The sequence below is a fragment of the Aquila chrysaetos genome, chromosome 4 (assembly GCF_900496995.4).
Source record: "Aquila chrysaetos chrysaetos chromosome 4, bAquChr1.4, whole genome shotgun sequence".
NCBI classification, from domain to species: domain Eukaryota; kingdom Metazoa; phylum Chordata; class Aves; order Accipitriformes; family Accipitridae; genus Aquila; species Aquila chrysaetos.
The window spans coordinates 48628611-48645648 of record NC_044007.1 but is presented as its reverse complement, the minus strand read 5'-3'; the positions used below and the strand labels follow the sequence as shown (position 1 = coordinate 48645648).

Here is a 17038-nt window from a genome sequence, read left to right as displayed (position 1 = left end):
ATATGCCTTCTTCACAAGACTTTGCATTTTAACCATTGGGGCTTATGGGTGGTCATCAAAATCCATATTAACAGCCTACATTATAGCTAGAAGACCACCTGATTGCTCTGATTAAAACCATCTTAAGCATCTCATCACTCGCAAGTCTCATATCACACACAAGACCCAAAATCAAGTAAATGATATCACAATCAAGCTTTTAAAGTTCTTATTTATTTCAAATAACATTATTTCTCCATCTATGCCAAGACTGTGTTTGTTAGGATGAATCCCTGGTCTGATGGATCAAGCCAGTCTCATGCATCCATTCCTAAGATCCCAGGTAACATCCACTTCCTCCTCCAAGCTGCTGTCACTTACAGAAGTTGTTCTGATGACATAATGAAGAATCTCTTTGAACTTACTGTTTTCTGTTGGACTTCCAGAAAGCTGTACTCTTGCCAAAAGCCCAGCTGTAACATAGTGAGGAGAGCATGTACATAAACACATATGTAAAAATGACAAGAAGATTAAGCTACTTCACGCTATTACTATTCGAATTCTTCTACATCATATTGTTGAACTGAAAAAAAAGAACTTAAAAATACATTAGTCTGCTCAGAAAGTGACAGAAAGTGCCATCCAATGTGTAGTAATACAATATTTTTCCAATTACACAGCTCATAGATGGGAACTGAGGAAGAAATGAATTCATTGGTGTAAAGGAATGAAGGGGTCTTTGTGATCTTCTAATCTGATACAAATAGCCAAGATCATGCACAAACTGAACAAAAGGGAGAATCACACCTGGAGTCAGAATTACCTCAAGAAGTGTTATTTAATTTATTACAACTTTATTTTTACTCTGCTAAAAGAGTCATACCAAGCTTTCTCATTGGTATCAAAAGTGTTAAATGCATTGACATTTCAACACAGATTCCACCTTCCTGAAAGGCTGAATCCTGTGAAGCCACAAAACACAGAAACAGTTTCTGTTTACCTATTCATGGGAGTTATAACCACCTAATAAAGTTAATTGGCTAAAATATTGCTTTTATGGAGGGAAGAGGATAGTTGCCTACCTACCTACCTTAAAGAGGAAGCCAGTCTTTGGTGGCCTGTGGCCATACCAGAGCATCCTGTCCAGTGACCCAGTCAGCCTCTCTCTATGCAGGGATAGCCCTTAATAAGTGGATGCAATATTTTATGGCAGGTGTAATATAGTGGACTAAACACAGCATTAAAAACCCAGCCTTTCTGATCCCAGGAAGACCTCACATAATCACTCATATATATGTCTCTTTCCTCTAATAAAGTATCTACATCCCAAAACATAACACCTTCCTTACAAACATATTTTATTGATTTGTTGATGTTTGTAATATTATTGGACGACAAAAAGTTCTTCAGATGTCCTCTTCTGTGAAATTGTTACTCATTCCTGAGTCAGATGGAAATTGTATTGTCTTCCAGGACAGTTTTTACTGAGTAAGAATCTCAACTTTTATTGTTAAATTCAAATATTCATGCAAATTGACGGCTTAGCTTACTTACCTCTTGAAAACTATAAGTGACAGATGCTGGTACTTTTCAGTACTATCATGACATTTCTAACAGGTAGATATAGAAATACCAGGGCAGCAAGGAGAAAAAAAACATATTTCAAATGAGAGCAGAGACAGGCAGAACTAGTGTCCCCACAATCTCAACTGCTAGGAAAAAATAGTTTGTTTAAATAAAATATTGGTAACCATTTTAATAAATGGGCTGCTACTACTGAGAAATAAGGTTAATGTTTTCCATAGAGTTCTTGCTCAAATAATTGAGTGAGGTTCCTGAATGGTCCAACTGTACCATTAGAAAGAAATCCAGAAAGAAAACATTGAACAGATTCAGAGCACTGCAACAGGAAACAGGACTGTCTCTGCTGCTTTAGCTTTAACTTGGTGGCCAGAACAGAGTAATTATCTGTATAAAAGTGCTATTGTTTTTCTTTGCTAATCCTCCTTGTAGCTATGACAATAAATCTGTTGGAGTTTTTTTGAGACAGACTGGAGCAGTCTTGATCACAGTTGATCATAAGCATATAAAGGTAGAGGCTGTCTTTAAAAAAGGTCTCTAAAAGTCATTTTTTAAACTATGATGATAGTTAGTGCATTCTTAAATAAGGTATTTTGTTGTATGTAGTATGTTCCACGTATTTTGGTCATGTTCAGAATAAATGTTTTTGGTAGGTTTGCTCTTTATGAAGTTAAAAGTTTCAGCAGTCTTTACAGTATTGTGCTTTTGCCTATTCACTGAAATTGGTTTTAATTAGAGCTCAGCATGAGCTCCAGGTCTTGAAAATTCCTGTCTGCTTCTGGGAGAGAAAACTACATTCACATGTAATCTGCAGTTGGTCAAATATCTCATAAAATCTGTGAAATTGTTTTTGGATGCTGGAGTGTGTCATACAAAGTAGCTGAGCTTAGGTAGTGTCTTCTCTAAAATGTCTACCAGCCAAAAGATAAACCTGCTAGACAACTCTCTAGGGTGGGGACTTTTTGTGAATAATTAGCCTTGAGCAATGAAACTCCAGAGCCACACCTGGGCTGAATCTTTGATCTGTCTTTATACAGCTAGAACCAAGTTATAGAGTTTATGCGTTATCCTGATGTTGCAGGCGATAAAATCTTTACTCTTGCATACATACTGCAACAAATATATATGTGTGTGTAAGTATACATGTATATATATCTCTCATGTGTGTATATATATATATGGTAAAAATATATGTTGTTAAGTCTCACCATTCAATTATGTTTCTCCATTGTTCATTCTGGTGTGGTTTAATCACTTTTAGGATTTGTTATTTTTTCTTTCTTTCACGTAAAAGATGAAACCCAATGACACATTCTTTCTTGATGGCATCAGAACAATGTGTACAACAATTAGTGTGCTGACGGAGCAGAATCTTTACCTGACCTATTTAGTAGGTACAGTTGTTAAAGACTTTAAAATGAAATAAATGAATTGTTTACAACGTGTATGTTTATTTATTTTTTTACACATAATACCCTTTTTTTTTTTTTTTGACAAGTTTAATTAAATAAGAGAAAGGGTCAAATAGTCTCATGTGTCTCATCTAGCTGCATATGGTCTTTGCTGGACAGTCTACAAGAAGTGTGAACTGAATGATAATCAGTTTGTCCTCCATTTTAATCCTTGATGCATTTCCAGCTCTACCTGTGGCCTTGGGCAAATCCCTGAACTTCTCTGTCTATCTTATACATGCAATAAGAATTATAACAATATAGAATTAATTGGTTATTTGTTTGCCATTTTGAAGATTGTTAGCTACATTCTTCTCTTGTTTATACCAATGTAATATCCCAAGTGAATGAATTTGTAACTGTAATTTAGAAAAATTCACAGTTTCTACCTTTATACTTAATGTTGTAGAGCTCTGCTATCATTAAGTTCTGCAAATATACATGGGAAATGCCCATGTTGTTATGAAGATTGTCAAGAATAGAAGACTTTGCTTCTTTCACCTTATGTAGCAATGATTGCTTCTGATTTAAAAAAAAATGTATGCCAACTATGTATTAAAACTCTAAGACAATTAGAAAAATTATTCTCATACAAAATTATTAGAAACTTGGTCTCCTCACTGACTGAACTGAGTTTACTAGACCATTGTGTATTCAGTTATTAAAATAGGCCCAACACATTGTGTATTCAGTTATTAAAATAGGCCCAACACATTGTTGTGAGTGCTAACTTTTTGCTATATGTAGTTCTTCAATAACATGTAACTGTATGACTGGGCTGTTGAACTTGCTTTAGTCACACTCCTCACACGAATATTCAGATTTACTGAACTGATGCTGTTGATACCACTAAGAAGTAACCATCTGACTAGTGGATAAATCATCAGGCAAGTATCTGTGAATTGTAATTCTCTCATACCTTTTAGAGTGTTGAAGAAGTCAGGCTAACTTGCAGACCCAAAGAGAAATTCAAGATGGGGGCACTTCAATTTGATTTTGCTTTCAATATTGACATATTCAAAAAGCAACATTTTTTACACTTTCTGAATTTTTTTTAATTAAACTACTTTAAAAATAAAATGTTGATGAGCTAGATTAATTTAGAATAATAAATATCCCTTCTATATTATGCAGGAGTTTTAGTGAAATTAGAATAATAAATATCCCTTCTACATTATGCAGGAGTTTCAGTGAAATAAGAGCTTTATAGGCAGGTAGAAACAGCCTTTTAGCAACACTTCCTCAGCATTTTGTGATGACCATATTATAATATATCTGATAAAAATACATTAATATTTTTCCTTACAAACAAAAATGAAGTCGCAGGTACTCCTGTTTCCACATATAACTCATGAAAATACATTCATGCATGTATTTCTCTTCACTTAAGCTTTTACGCAGCTGTATCGGAAACACGGAATGGTTTATTCTCTAATGTCAACTCTAGGGAGTTCCATACTAGGCTTGGACTAAATGTCTAAAAAGGTATTAAAAAAATAATGCTGCTTTAACACATTAAGTTTCACCTTTTTTTACCAGATCATTTTTAAATCAATTCAATTGGTTTGTCCATTTTTATTTCAAAAAAAAACCCAAAAGCACATTTCTAAGGACAAAAATGATGATTTTCTGATCCCATGGAATGCCAGGAGGCTCTGAATAGAAGACTTTCCTTAATTTCAAACTGCAAAAAAAAGCTGTGACTCCTTCTTCTTGCACCCTCTGCTCAGCAACGATGGCTCCAGCACACAGAGTCCCAGGTGTGGGACTTGCCTGGGAGAAGTTGAGCCAGAGGGACATCCCGGGTGGGGGGCACTCCCCACCTCCCTCCTGAAGAGAGAAGCCCACACAGCTTTTCAGCCCCAGCAGCACGATACTTGCAGCCTGTCATGACCCGGGCTTGTTTTTGTGCTCAGACTCACGACTGATTCTCCGAGAAAGTCCGATGAATCTCGCATCTGAGTGAGGTTTCAGTCAAAACCTCAAATAGCATTTGTTAACAATGTTTACAGTGCTGTGGTTTCAGCTTCAGGCTGAGAAAACAAATATTTAATGGGCAATAAAATTTTTAAGACTTGAATAGTAGGGGAATGTGGTTTTGCTTCGCTACATGCAGTCTCTCATGCTGAGATACCCAGTAACATGTTCAGTACGCGGTTTCTTTTTAAGACCCACGCAAAATGCTTTTGGTAAGCTAAAATCCACTTCAGTTAGCATTTTAGTTCAGGATTCATATATTCAAGCACTCTAAAACTTTTGCTAACAGGGTTGGTGGCAACAAAACTGGAGGACCGAGTGATTTGTCCAGCCCATAGCTCAGAGGTAGCCTGCTCCTCAGGTCTCCTCATTAGCCTCATTTCCAATCACACTGCACAGCTCTTTTTATAGTCTTCTGTTCCTGCTGCACGTGCGGTGTGCTTCCCTATTTCTCGAGTATGGTTTTTTAAAAGCTGTGACTCTAGCATGAACTTTTCACTTGCGTGCTCAAAGAATCACTATGTAATTTTTGTTCTTTCTCCCTCATTTGCCCTGTTGCCTATAAAATTCTGCCCTAGTATTACACATGCTCCAGCGCAAACCCTGGACAAAACACAATTCCTGCTCAGTTACAGGTTTGAGAATGACGGTGCCCGTCAGCAAAAAAATCTTAGTGGGAAAAGATGAGAAACCTCTATAATCTATAAGGAACGAGATAACAGAAGGTGTAAGAATTTCTTCCCCCCTCAGATTTCTCACAGAGTCAGCAAGACTGGGCCAGCGTTTGGCTGCTGTAATTCACGGTTGGGTGCATTAACCACCACTTTGGTTAATCCACTTTGGTTGGTGTTAACATGCCGGGCTGTGAACTGCCATGCTTGAGGAACTGGTTCATGTCCACTTCTGTGACCCGGCTGTGGGGAAGCAACCACGAGCAGAAAGGTGGGGCAGACATCCCCATTTCTATCCTTTTTAAAGTGGCTCGGTATTTGTTTTAGTATGAGGTACTTGTAATTGCAGAACTGGCAAAGAACTAGGGAGCATAACAGGACTGAGTTAATACAGGAGAATTCAGGCTTCAATGTAAACTTTACCTTTTACTCTAAATAAAACGGAACTCGTTAAACGAGTTAAGCTGTTACTTTGTCCCAGCTGGTTTGTCCATAAGAGTCTGAAATAAGACTCACTTTAGAAAGGCAAGATTGTACCTAACTTCTTGTGGTTAGCTAGGCCACGCTCCATGGCTCTTCTTTACATATTCTTTTTCACTTAATGCTGTGATCACCTCTTTAAAGAAGCAAGCAGAGCTGATTTCCAGGCTGTGCTGATGGTTGCAGATGCAGGCTTCTTCACAAGAGGCTCACGGTTCACTTCTGTGGTGTTAAATACAATTCACGCTTGCTAGGTGAAATATTTTAGGATTGTGCAATGTTTTATTGCCCTATGTGGTTATCACCTTCAGACAGCAAATAGAGCACACTGGTCGCCTAAGTTAGTTAAGAAGTATTTTTTTATTTGTTTGAAAATGTGTCTTTTACGTATGGATTTTTTATACATATGTACAACATATATGCAACATACATGCAGTACATATGAGAATAAATATAAAAATCACAAATATTATTATAAGTAAGAAGTTTCCTGCACTGGTAATCACATGTCCATTTAAAAAAATTCTGCTTTGATTAGTGAGCAAGAATGATTTATTCCAGAATTATTTCTAAGCACTTTTTTTCATTAACAGGAATCATTTTTTCTGGAAGTATTTCTATGTAGTCAGGTAAACAATAGGTCTTTGCTGTTAATACTGTTTTACTGGGCTATTTAGGACTGATAATGTAAGTAGAATACATACTAACACCCCTCCCACGCCATTCCTCCGGGTAGACTCAATCTCCATGTTTTCGCTAGGGAAGCATCCAGATCCATGGCCAGCTGCTGGCAATGCTGGCCTTGTCCTAGCCCACCTGAGGTGCCAGAGCAGGACTCGGGGTGCATTAGCTGCTCTGTCATCTAAGGTGTTGCTTAGTCCTTGGAGAACTACAGCTCTACAGAGCTAGATACTCTGGAGTGAGAGCTAGGAAAAAAAAGAACACTCAGCAAAACAAATGGAGGTGGCAGGATTCTTCTCTTGTCGGTATGATACCAGCTTCCATAAAAATTAAAGTTCACAGAAATAATAAGCAAAGCATGCAGTTATTTTTGAAAGAATGAGTAATATAGATAACAAAAAGATCATATCCCTTTAGCCAGCAAATGAAAATTCAGTGTTTCTACAAATGCAAAAGTTATAATACTGTAACTTTTTAATGGCATTTTGGATTGTGTGTGTAGTTCACAAGTGTGTTTTTTTCCTCAATATATCTGATATGGAAGCCCATCAAATTCTCTGTGCTTTTCTTCCTCCAAAGCAAATGGAATGTGACTTAAATGTCCTGTCAGTAATAAAAACACATGACAAAATAATTTTTTCTCATTCTGTTGCTGAATAGGTATTGAATGTAAAAACAAGCTCACAGTTGCAGTCCTTTGTGTAGCCTTTTCACTGCTTCATACACTGGTTTATGGTATAGTTAATACTAATATTTGATCATTTAGGGTAGATATTTCTTCTTTGATCTATAGTACCATTTCAAAACAATTTTTTTGTTCTATGACAGATTAGTTGTCAATGTTTTTATACAAAAACTTGAAGATAATGAATTGAGCCTGCATTTAGTGCAGGAGATCTGTCAGTTTCTTTTCTGTTTAATATTTGCTTCTTTCCAAGTATTGAAAAGATAAACATGTTTGTCAAAAATTTATTTTAGTGTTTGTCTGGTTACCACCCAACAGTATTTCAGTCCTTATCTGTTGTTTGATTACTCTTTGTCAGTCTTTAAGTACAGTTGTTTCTCAGCTGAGCCTCCTGAGACAGTTCTGAGGCTCAAGGTCCTCTCTCTTTTAATTCCAGTCGTAATAATTAACAAAAGATTTTTCTCCAAGTGTGACAGCACATTCTCTACAAACTGAAGCCAAAAATGGCTGATGGCACAAAAATGATAAAAAAGAAGCGTCTCGAGGTATGACTGATCTTAGAACAGAACAGAACAGAATAGAATAGAACAGAACAGAACAGAACATTTTGGTTTGAAGGGACCTACAATTATCATCTCGTCCAAATGTCCGACCAGTTCAGGGCTGACCAAAAGTTAAAGCATGTTATTAAGGGCATTGTCCAAATGCCTCTTAAACACTGACAGGCTTGGGGCATTGACCACCTCTTTAGGAAGCCTGTTCCAGTGTTTGGCCACCCTCTCAGTATAGAAATGCTTCCTAATGTCAAGTCTGAGCCTCCCCTGATGCAGCTTTGAACATTAACTTAGGAGATAGTAAACTGTTAGTGTGTTGTATCATAGTTTTAATATTTCATTTAATTATGGTCAATGAAGATAGCTTATTTCCATCCCAAGAAATTACTCTTAGGAAAGAGTTAATTACATCTAAGATTTCAGTAACTTATTTTATATGAGAAATATTAGCTATTTTTGTCCTTACTTTTAGTATCATTAGTCAGCGTAATGCATAATAAATAATTTTGGGCCAACCAGGAGCACTGTCATTCACGCCTACTTTATAAGCATGACCATGTTGTATGTCATTTGCCATAGTAGTCTTTCAGACAGGAAATGCTTTGAAAAATAAAAAAGAAGATGTCTCCAGAACAATTTAACTCCCTTTGCAGTCTTCCAAAATATTTTGATTGACATTCAAATGCTAGAGTCCTTACTCAGCCAAAATGACCTTCCGAATCAAGAACTCTAGCTTAGGTAGGAATTTTTCCCTGTGGAAAGTGTGCAGAAAATAATTACAGTTATAAACACTTGTAATATGAAATATATAATTGCTACTTCTCACTTTATAAATGACTGTACAAGGAAAGATGTAGTAGAGACTAATGGAGTAGAGAATAACTACTTAATGGCACCTTCTGTGAACAACTGTAAGCACAGTGGGCCTTGTTTCCTAATCAACTGCATCTTTTAGATCTGCATAATACTGTTGATTTTTTTGAAACAGCTCTTGATAGCATTGATAGTAACGAAGTGAACTGAGAAACAAGCCTACTCACTATTCTTCAAAAATATTAATATGCATGATGAAACACATTGGATTGCGTGCCAATTAAGTAGAGAGTAACTTGTCAAGACTATTTTTCTGGTGTTTTCTTTGACTGTGTTATTCAGTCAAAGCTAAGCAACAGGCAGTATCTTGTTCTGTCTTTTAAGTCTGTATGCCATAAGGTTCTGCACAATCTCTGAAGTTCTCCAGAGCTCGCTGATACATTTCTTCACAATTTACCATATTTGCACCATATCAAACCACATCAAACCTGAAGAAGACAAGTTGTCCTTTTCATTGTTTATGTTTTCCTGGTGTGTTTATCACTTTCATGATAACCATTACCTCAAAGATTATAGAAAATACAACTCAGATCTGAAACACTCAGTTGTCCTTTGTGTGGTTAAATGAAATCCAGGAGGAATGATTTAGCAAACCAAATCTACCTCCAGCCAGTTTTGCCCACCCTTACTTATCTCTCTTTTTGCAAAAAGCCAAATGAAAACAATATTCTGTAAATGAATGTCAAACAGCAAATGTATTCCACCTTCAGAAAACTGTAAAGACTAAAAGCTTTCATACCAGTTTAGGCTTTCTTTTCCTTCTTTTTTTTCCAGAGATATGCAGATGTGTTGTACTCCTAAACAAGGCTAACAGGTATTGAAAAGAGTAAGGAATGCTCTGATCCGTGTTAGTGGAATGCTATGAAAACCAAGCTGCAACATGCATGTTGATGTACAAATGCTAGTAGCGATTTATTAACATGATTTCCACATACTCAAGTACTCCATTCAACCCACATGAACACATGCAAACACAAAATACATATTCAGTTTTACTACTAGAATATTTGTATCTATGGGAATGAATTCTATTCAGTGTAACAACAATAAGTTTGACTTTAACATTATTCAGCAGTACATGTAGTTTTTAAATTTTAAAGGAGGAAGTAACTCCACCTGTGTGAGTTATGTCAAAAATATACTGCTTCCGCATAAAAATACTTAGCTTCACAAATATGAGATGGAGAATGGCTAACTAAGCAACAAGTATGCAAAATAGGCTCTAAGTTTTTGAGGTTCACGAGCTGAATTGGATCCAAGGTTTTCAACTACTGCAGAAAACAACCGATAGGAACAACAAAATTATTATTATCCTGATAACCCTGATATATAAACAGAAGCACTGTTTGTAAGACATACAACCCAACTTTCTGACCTCCTAATCTCTGATAAGGCTTATTTCATGTGGGTCATTTGTAAGATGCCTACAAGAGAGCTACAAGGTCGATCAAAGGCCTGAGAAACTTGGCCTATGATAACAGTTTGAAAGAACTTGTATTGCTTAGTCCAAAGAAGAGGAGACCCAGAGGAGGCATCATAACTTGTTCAAAGCTGCTGCAGGAAGAAGAAAGTAGAAGAAGAGGGAGGTAATGTCAAGATAAGTGAAACTGTGGGAGGATCTGTGGGAGGATCTCTATACAGAGGTGGTCTGAGACAAAACAGAGGAAGACCCTTTTCCATGTCATTTGTGAACATCTCCCAGCCTCTCAACATGGGCAGTGTGCCTGCCTAGCTTTCTTTCCTTACCTTCACCCTCCTGGACCATCTCTCCCATCCCTCCCTAACTCCCGCAGAGATAGACCTCTCTGAGAACACCACTGGCCCCCCTTGACACAGGAACAGCCTCCTAATGCTAGTCCCTTTTCCCTCTGCCTCACCCAGCCACTCTCACTCCCCAAATTAAGCATATATTTCCAAAAAGCCTTGAACAGGCTCTGTGTGAAGGCCCTCAAGGTTTTCATGACTGCCAAATAGTGAAGTTCTGTATTACTTATAGGATACCGTAACTTGCAAGTCTGGTTTTGGGGAAGCCTAAAGCATTGCAGAAACATTAACTACTTGAGCACTCACAGTGGCTTTTTAAATACTGTTATATGGTCCGTTTGGTTTTCAGAGGGAAAAACAGATCCTGGGAAGCGGTGTGTCTTGCCACACTTCTTCAGTTGCAGAAGTAATTGATGTCAGGGGAGAGAATAAAAGATGGGAACTCCTGGGCCTTGGGCTTCAGCCTCTAAACTCATAAAAGTAAACTCATCTCTCTAGAAAAAAGAAGTATTTTATTATTTGGTAGACTTACACTCAGTCCGTACCTTTATATAACTGAAAACTGATCTGAAATGCATATAAAAAAGAAACTTACTTAAAGTACCCCTGTATTTGGACTGGCTAATTTCAATGTTAACTGTTTGTCTCATTTCTGCCTATAGTTAGATTGCCTGTTCATAATAAGTTATTTTCTCCTTACAGAAAAACAGGTTAATTCGTTATTTTGTGAACGCATCACACCTTTTTTAAAGGCTCAAAACCAGGCCCCATTCCTCTGTTATCAGATGCTTGTTAAACTGCAGCTCACCCACATACTTTCTGAGGTCCATAAACTTAAAGTAACATTTCACCTACTTGTGATATCATTTTGTAAATTTTGGATTGTTTTAACTAACCAGGCGTACTTGCTGATTTATATAAAGTCTGAATGCATTTTGTTAGTTTCCTGAGAGATATATTGTGACCAGAAAACAAAAGTGTAAGAAACACGGCTGGGGTTTTTGTCTGATTTTTTGTTTGTTTGTGTGTTTAGTGGATGCAAGAATGAATATTACTCCACATTTTGAATAAAGCACATATTTCAATTATGACTGCAACTATCTGTACTTTAAACAAATTGCTATACGAAATTAAATCTCCCCTGACAAAATTCTTTATTCTTCATTCTAATGTTTTTATTTATAGAGAAAGTGATTACTCCTTTTCTTGCAAAGGGAAAAGTAAAGAACTAAAAGAAAAGAAATATTTATATCCTGAATATGATAGACTGGAGATACCATTTCACCAAACCTTTGATACATTAGTTATTGCATACAGTGATGATATTGGGACAATGAAATCATGTTGTTGACATAATCCACTATACTGGAAAGTACCTTGCAGGGATCTTTTGTCTTCTATTGGACATAGAAATTAGCCCTTCCCATAGTACAGTTATTATTATTGCAAGTAATTGTGAAACCAAAGGGCCATATTCCATGAGCTAACTCACATCCAAGCTTTTTAGCACAACTTTCAGATTCTTAACAGAAATAAAAAGTATTTATAAAAATGTACATAACTTTTGGATTTGAAGTTTTTCTGGATTGCCTTGTCATTTGTCTTTAATTGTATTTATTTCTCTTTCTATGAATTCTTGTATAAAATATAGTGACTTAGAAAAGTGCAATCAACAAAATTATCTGTTGGTGTTGGAGAAGACAAAAACATTGCCCTGTAACTACAAAATGTTTCTTCCTATTAGAAGATACTAAAATGAAAATTGTTATTATTCCACAGGTTTTACAGCTGATCAGATTCCTCTGCCATTTCCACCTTCATTCACACTCTTTTTCTTAAATTCACACATCAAAAAAGAAAAAAACAATGCTGTTTGTTACACCTGAGGTGTAATACTGCCACAACAGAAGTTGCAGTCAGATGATAAAGGAAAGGGCAATATCTTAAAACTTATATTGGGACCTGTTTGTTTCAGATTCCAAAGGTGAAGTACTTGAGGGTGAGGCTGCATCCATGTATTTACATCATCAAGGCTCTTCCCTTGCCGTTGAAAGTAACTCTTCAAAAACATGTCTCAGGTTCCTATCAAGGCAAAGCGGTTGATGCCTGATAGCATCCTCTCTTTCTATTCTGGATCCAGGCCAATTCCTATTGAAGTCACCAGAAAGAATCCCTCTGGCTTAAGCAAGAAGTTAAATTGGGCTTTCTTGGGTTTGTGGTACAGCCTTGGGCCAGACACAAACCCTCTGTCCCATAATTAATTTATCCACATGCTACCTTCCAATATTATAGCAAGCCAAGTTAATACTGCATTTGGAGTGTGTAGTTCTTTTATGTTGCATTTCAAGCAGTTCAAAGCAAAGTCTTATTTTAGGTACCTATATATAATTATGAAACTGAGATCATCGGATGTTTGAAGCAGGTAAAATCTGTAGGGTACACAAGGATATTACAGGGTTGTTGGGGATTTTTTTCTTCCTATAAGATAATTAACTTTCTGTTTACTATATTATCTGGAAAATGGACAGCATAAGATAGGGACTGGCTAACAAAGAATAATAATAATTTTAATGATATTTACATTTTTTCTCTTATGATAACTTTAAAGTTATGATACGCAGATGCCATAATACTGCATTACATGAAATTTTTTAAAAGTGAAAGTAAGGAAGGATGAATTCTACTTCTGATACAAAAAAAAATACCTTTCAGAAGCTGAAAGCCTTTTCTTACGGCATACACTCAGTTTTGCAGGAAAGTTTCAATTTCTGAGCAAATTTGTAGGAAAATTAAGTAATAAAATATATACATGCAATTTTTTATTTCAGCTGAAACATGGTTTAAAGGACAAAGAAAGAATTGGGACAATACTTGCTTACAAGCCCAATTTGAAGCTATATCCCACAAAAATCAGATCAATCATAGAATCAGGCTTGCTGACCAAAAAGTATTTAATTGTTTTTACAGTGTGGACCAGGTCTGATAGGTTAGGTGGATGTGAGAAAATTAGTAAAGGAGACATTTAACCTTTGTTCCCAAACACCCAAGGTAAGTATCATAACCAATCCCTGAAATTTAGTTAATGTGGGGAATTGTGTGAGGTGCCTTTGACTAAATGAATGTTTACTACATCGATACAAACATCTTAGCTTAGGCTTTTTTATAGTCAGCAGAGATCTGGCCCATAGTTGATGGATATGTCTCATCCTAAACCTGGTGCCTACATTTGGTCAGGTTAATTTTGCCCTATGTGGCATTGATTGTATTTACTCTACTTCCACTGACTACAGATGGTGAGTAGGTGACCCTAGGTTGCCTGTGTGACTAGCTCAGACGTAGACTTCTACATCACAGACACCAAAAAGTTAGATAAGTTAAAATTGGTCCTTGTGATACTGTGAACATAGTTTTTGCAAGATTCACTCATATGTTAAACAGACCTAATAGAAGAGCCTGAGCAAGGCACATTCAAAACAGCCAACTGATTAGGTTACTTTCTTGGAATAGGAAAGACCTTGGGACAAATCTTTGTTCTTAATTATTCAAAGCAAGAACTGAAATCACTATGTTTTACATCCTATCAAAGTCTACTAACTACAGGGCTACCATAGTTACTATTCTGATGTGAACGGCATTTCCAACTTTGGAAGATCCCCTTTTCATTCAGTGCAGTACAGGATTCATTTGAAAATCTCCAATAGTTCAAAGGGATGGAAAAAGTATCTTTTGCTCATTTCAGTTCCACACCTATTTTTGCTACAGTCTGTGCCTCCAAGACACATTTGAACACCTAACCCTTTTGATCCATCTGGTGGAATATATACACAGAGCGGGAGTAATTTAAAAGCGGAGTTGATTTACTTTAATTTACACATTCATATAGCTTTTTGTACCTGCTTAACATGGCACACCCTTACCCAGTCCCTTGGCACACCAATTGAACCAGCCTTAGATTGCCTCAGTATTTCTTAGTCTTAGACTATGAAGGCTAAATTCAGAGATGATCTATCAGATGAACAGGGAATCCAGTGTGGATCTAAGGTGGTTTACATACCTGGCAAATTAGATAAACTTAGATTACTGCTAGAGCTATTTCATCTCACAACTACAGTTACTTTAAATTTACATAAAATGCAATTCCTGAAGGTGGCAGCATCCTGAGTGAATCAATACACAGCCTTCAATGCATGCAAAAACACAGAACTTGACCATGCAATTCTAAGTGTTAATTTAACAATAGTGCCACATATGGCCTTTTAATGTGTAACTGAGCATAAGTTCTGTGCTAGCAGTTGGTTTGAGGTTTGCACTCAGTATCTCCCATGTTTTTCTCTTGAGCTGTAAAACTTAAAAAGAACATCCTTTCCCTTAGATGCCTTTTAGCATTTCATACTACCGGTCTTCATGAATTATTATAAGCATTACATACCAGAAATGGTGAATTTTGAACATTTTTGGCCTGATTCTTTGCTTCACAAAGGTCATTTTGCACAACACAGGCACTGTAAAAGGACTCACGTCATAGATGGATTGTCTTCTCTGTCCACTTTAAAGCCCTCTTCATAATGTGAAGTGAACAATGTAGGGAGTCCCCATTTGCCTACAAGTATTTTTTACTTTTTTTTACTTTATTCTTCGTAGTTACTAGCTATGTCTGTGTAGGCTGGCTGGTGACAGAAAAAGGAGGGGACAAGGGTTTCACCCATCATTGTCTTTATGTATACAGAGGCATGAATCACCCATTTTTACGTAAGCAAATTTTTTTAAAACTGCCTTCGGTAGCAAACGCTTGAGATCATACTGAAAACAGGGGAGGAAAAGTTCCATTAAGCTTAAAGATTATGGGATAAACCTTTTATTTAACTAGACTCAAATCAGAAAAGGCAGAGAAGAGGTACAGGTCGCTCTTGCAAAGTCCCTGGGACAGCCAGAGGGAATCTCGCTCTGCCCCCAGAGGAACACAAGCTTTACTCCATCCCCATCTCCTCAGAAAAAAACCAGGCTTTTCAGAGAGGGCGAGTCCAGCCTTTCACACTTGGGTAAGCAGCATGAACCACCCCGTGCAAGGTGGCATAGCTATGGGAAGGTAAAGCAATATGTGGGCACGTTCCACGGTGCTTCCTCCTGGAAGAAAGAATTTGCATCATTCCTTAATAATGGCTACACCTAAATGTTGCAAACTAGCCCTTAGTTCTTCCTAGCCATTTTCTGGTATGCAGAGCACATTTTCCAGTCCAACAGGACTCTCTGCCCGCTGTAGTGCAGGCCTCTGGTTGTCAGGTTCCCAGAGCAGAAACCTCCAGACCAATGTTTTGTGTTTTGGTCTCGTTCAGCTGGCGAGAGTGGCCCGGCTTCCCTGCAGCTCTCCCGCAGTGCTGCTCTCTCAGAGGCACCCAGAAACTAGCCTGCTCCGTAAAGCACATACTATTTAATTAGATAAAGCATTTAGGAGAAAACATGCCTTAAAAATGTTGAAATAGCATGAATAATACTTAGCTTACCTGCTTGTCACGTTTTTTTTCCACATAGAAATCCTTTAGAAGGTTTGCCTCTGTCTTGCTCAGTGTTACATCTGTAAGTGATGAGATGGGTAAAATGCCTTTTCTCTCATGTCAGAACTGAGATTCTCCGCATTTTCAGATCCTCCGTCTTCTAACGCTTCCCAAACCTGACCAAACTAGTCTAAGCTAATCCCACAGGGCAATACTTCAAAAGGCTTTTTTTCTGCTTAATTTTAGTATTGCAATTTACTCTCATTATTTTTCATTCCTACAGCAAGCATTCCCTGTGTTAACAGATAAGCCAGGAAGACTTTAACTAACAGCTCTGTAAAAATGTGTATATAACCTCAGTAAAGTCAGGATAGTTGCTACTGAATATTCTGTGCTCCTATAAGATCTGCAATATTAGCACAGATGAAATGACACCGGTGCTGACAGCCTGTTATTTGTGTTGGGGAGTTCCTGATGCAGCTCCTTTAGAATTTCACTGCAAAAATCTTTTTATCAGTTCTCTCTGGCAAAAATGCAGCTGCCAGAGATCCACTGCATTGCCTCTGGCCCCAGCTCTGCCAAGGCAGAATTAGCTCATCTCTGGTGCGGTTGCACGATCGTCAGTATTATAGCTGCGGTTTTGTTTTCACCTGGGCCACTTTGCCCTCCAGACCTGCTTGTAGACTGAGACGGGAAGACAACACGTCGGAGTGTATCGCAAAGGAAACTGGAATAGCTGACTGGTATTACCTCAGCTAATGGCAAGTGTTACTGACCCGCCACTCTGAATAATCATCAGAATAAAAAATAATTATTACAAGGAGAAAAAAATATATATAACAAAGGGCAG

The 17038-nt window shown here is 37.3% G+C and overlaps 1 long non-coding RNA gene across 1 annotated transcript; it reads right to left on the bottom strand.

Moving 5' to 3' along the window:
* Positions 1–231: 231 nt before the first annotated feature.
* LOC115340548 lies at positions 232–16784 on the bottom strand. The gene is made up of 3 exons (XR_003923089.1): positions 16198–16784; positions 1070–1161; positions 232–452 (listed from the first exon to the last, which is right to left on the bottom strand). It is a non-coding gene; the product is annotated as an uncharacterized LOC115340548 (long non-coding RNA).
* Between the last annotated feature and the right edge of the window lie 254 nt (positions 16785–17038).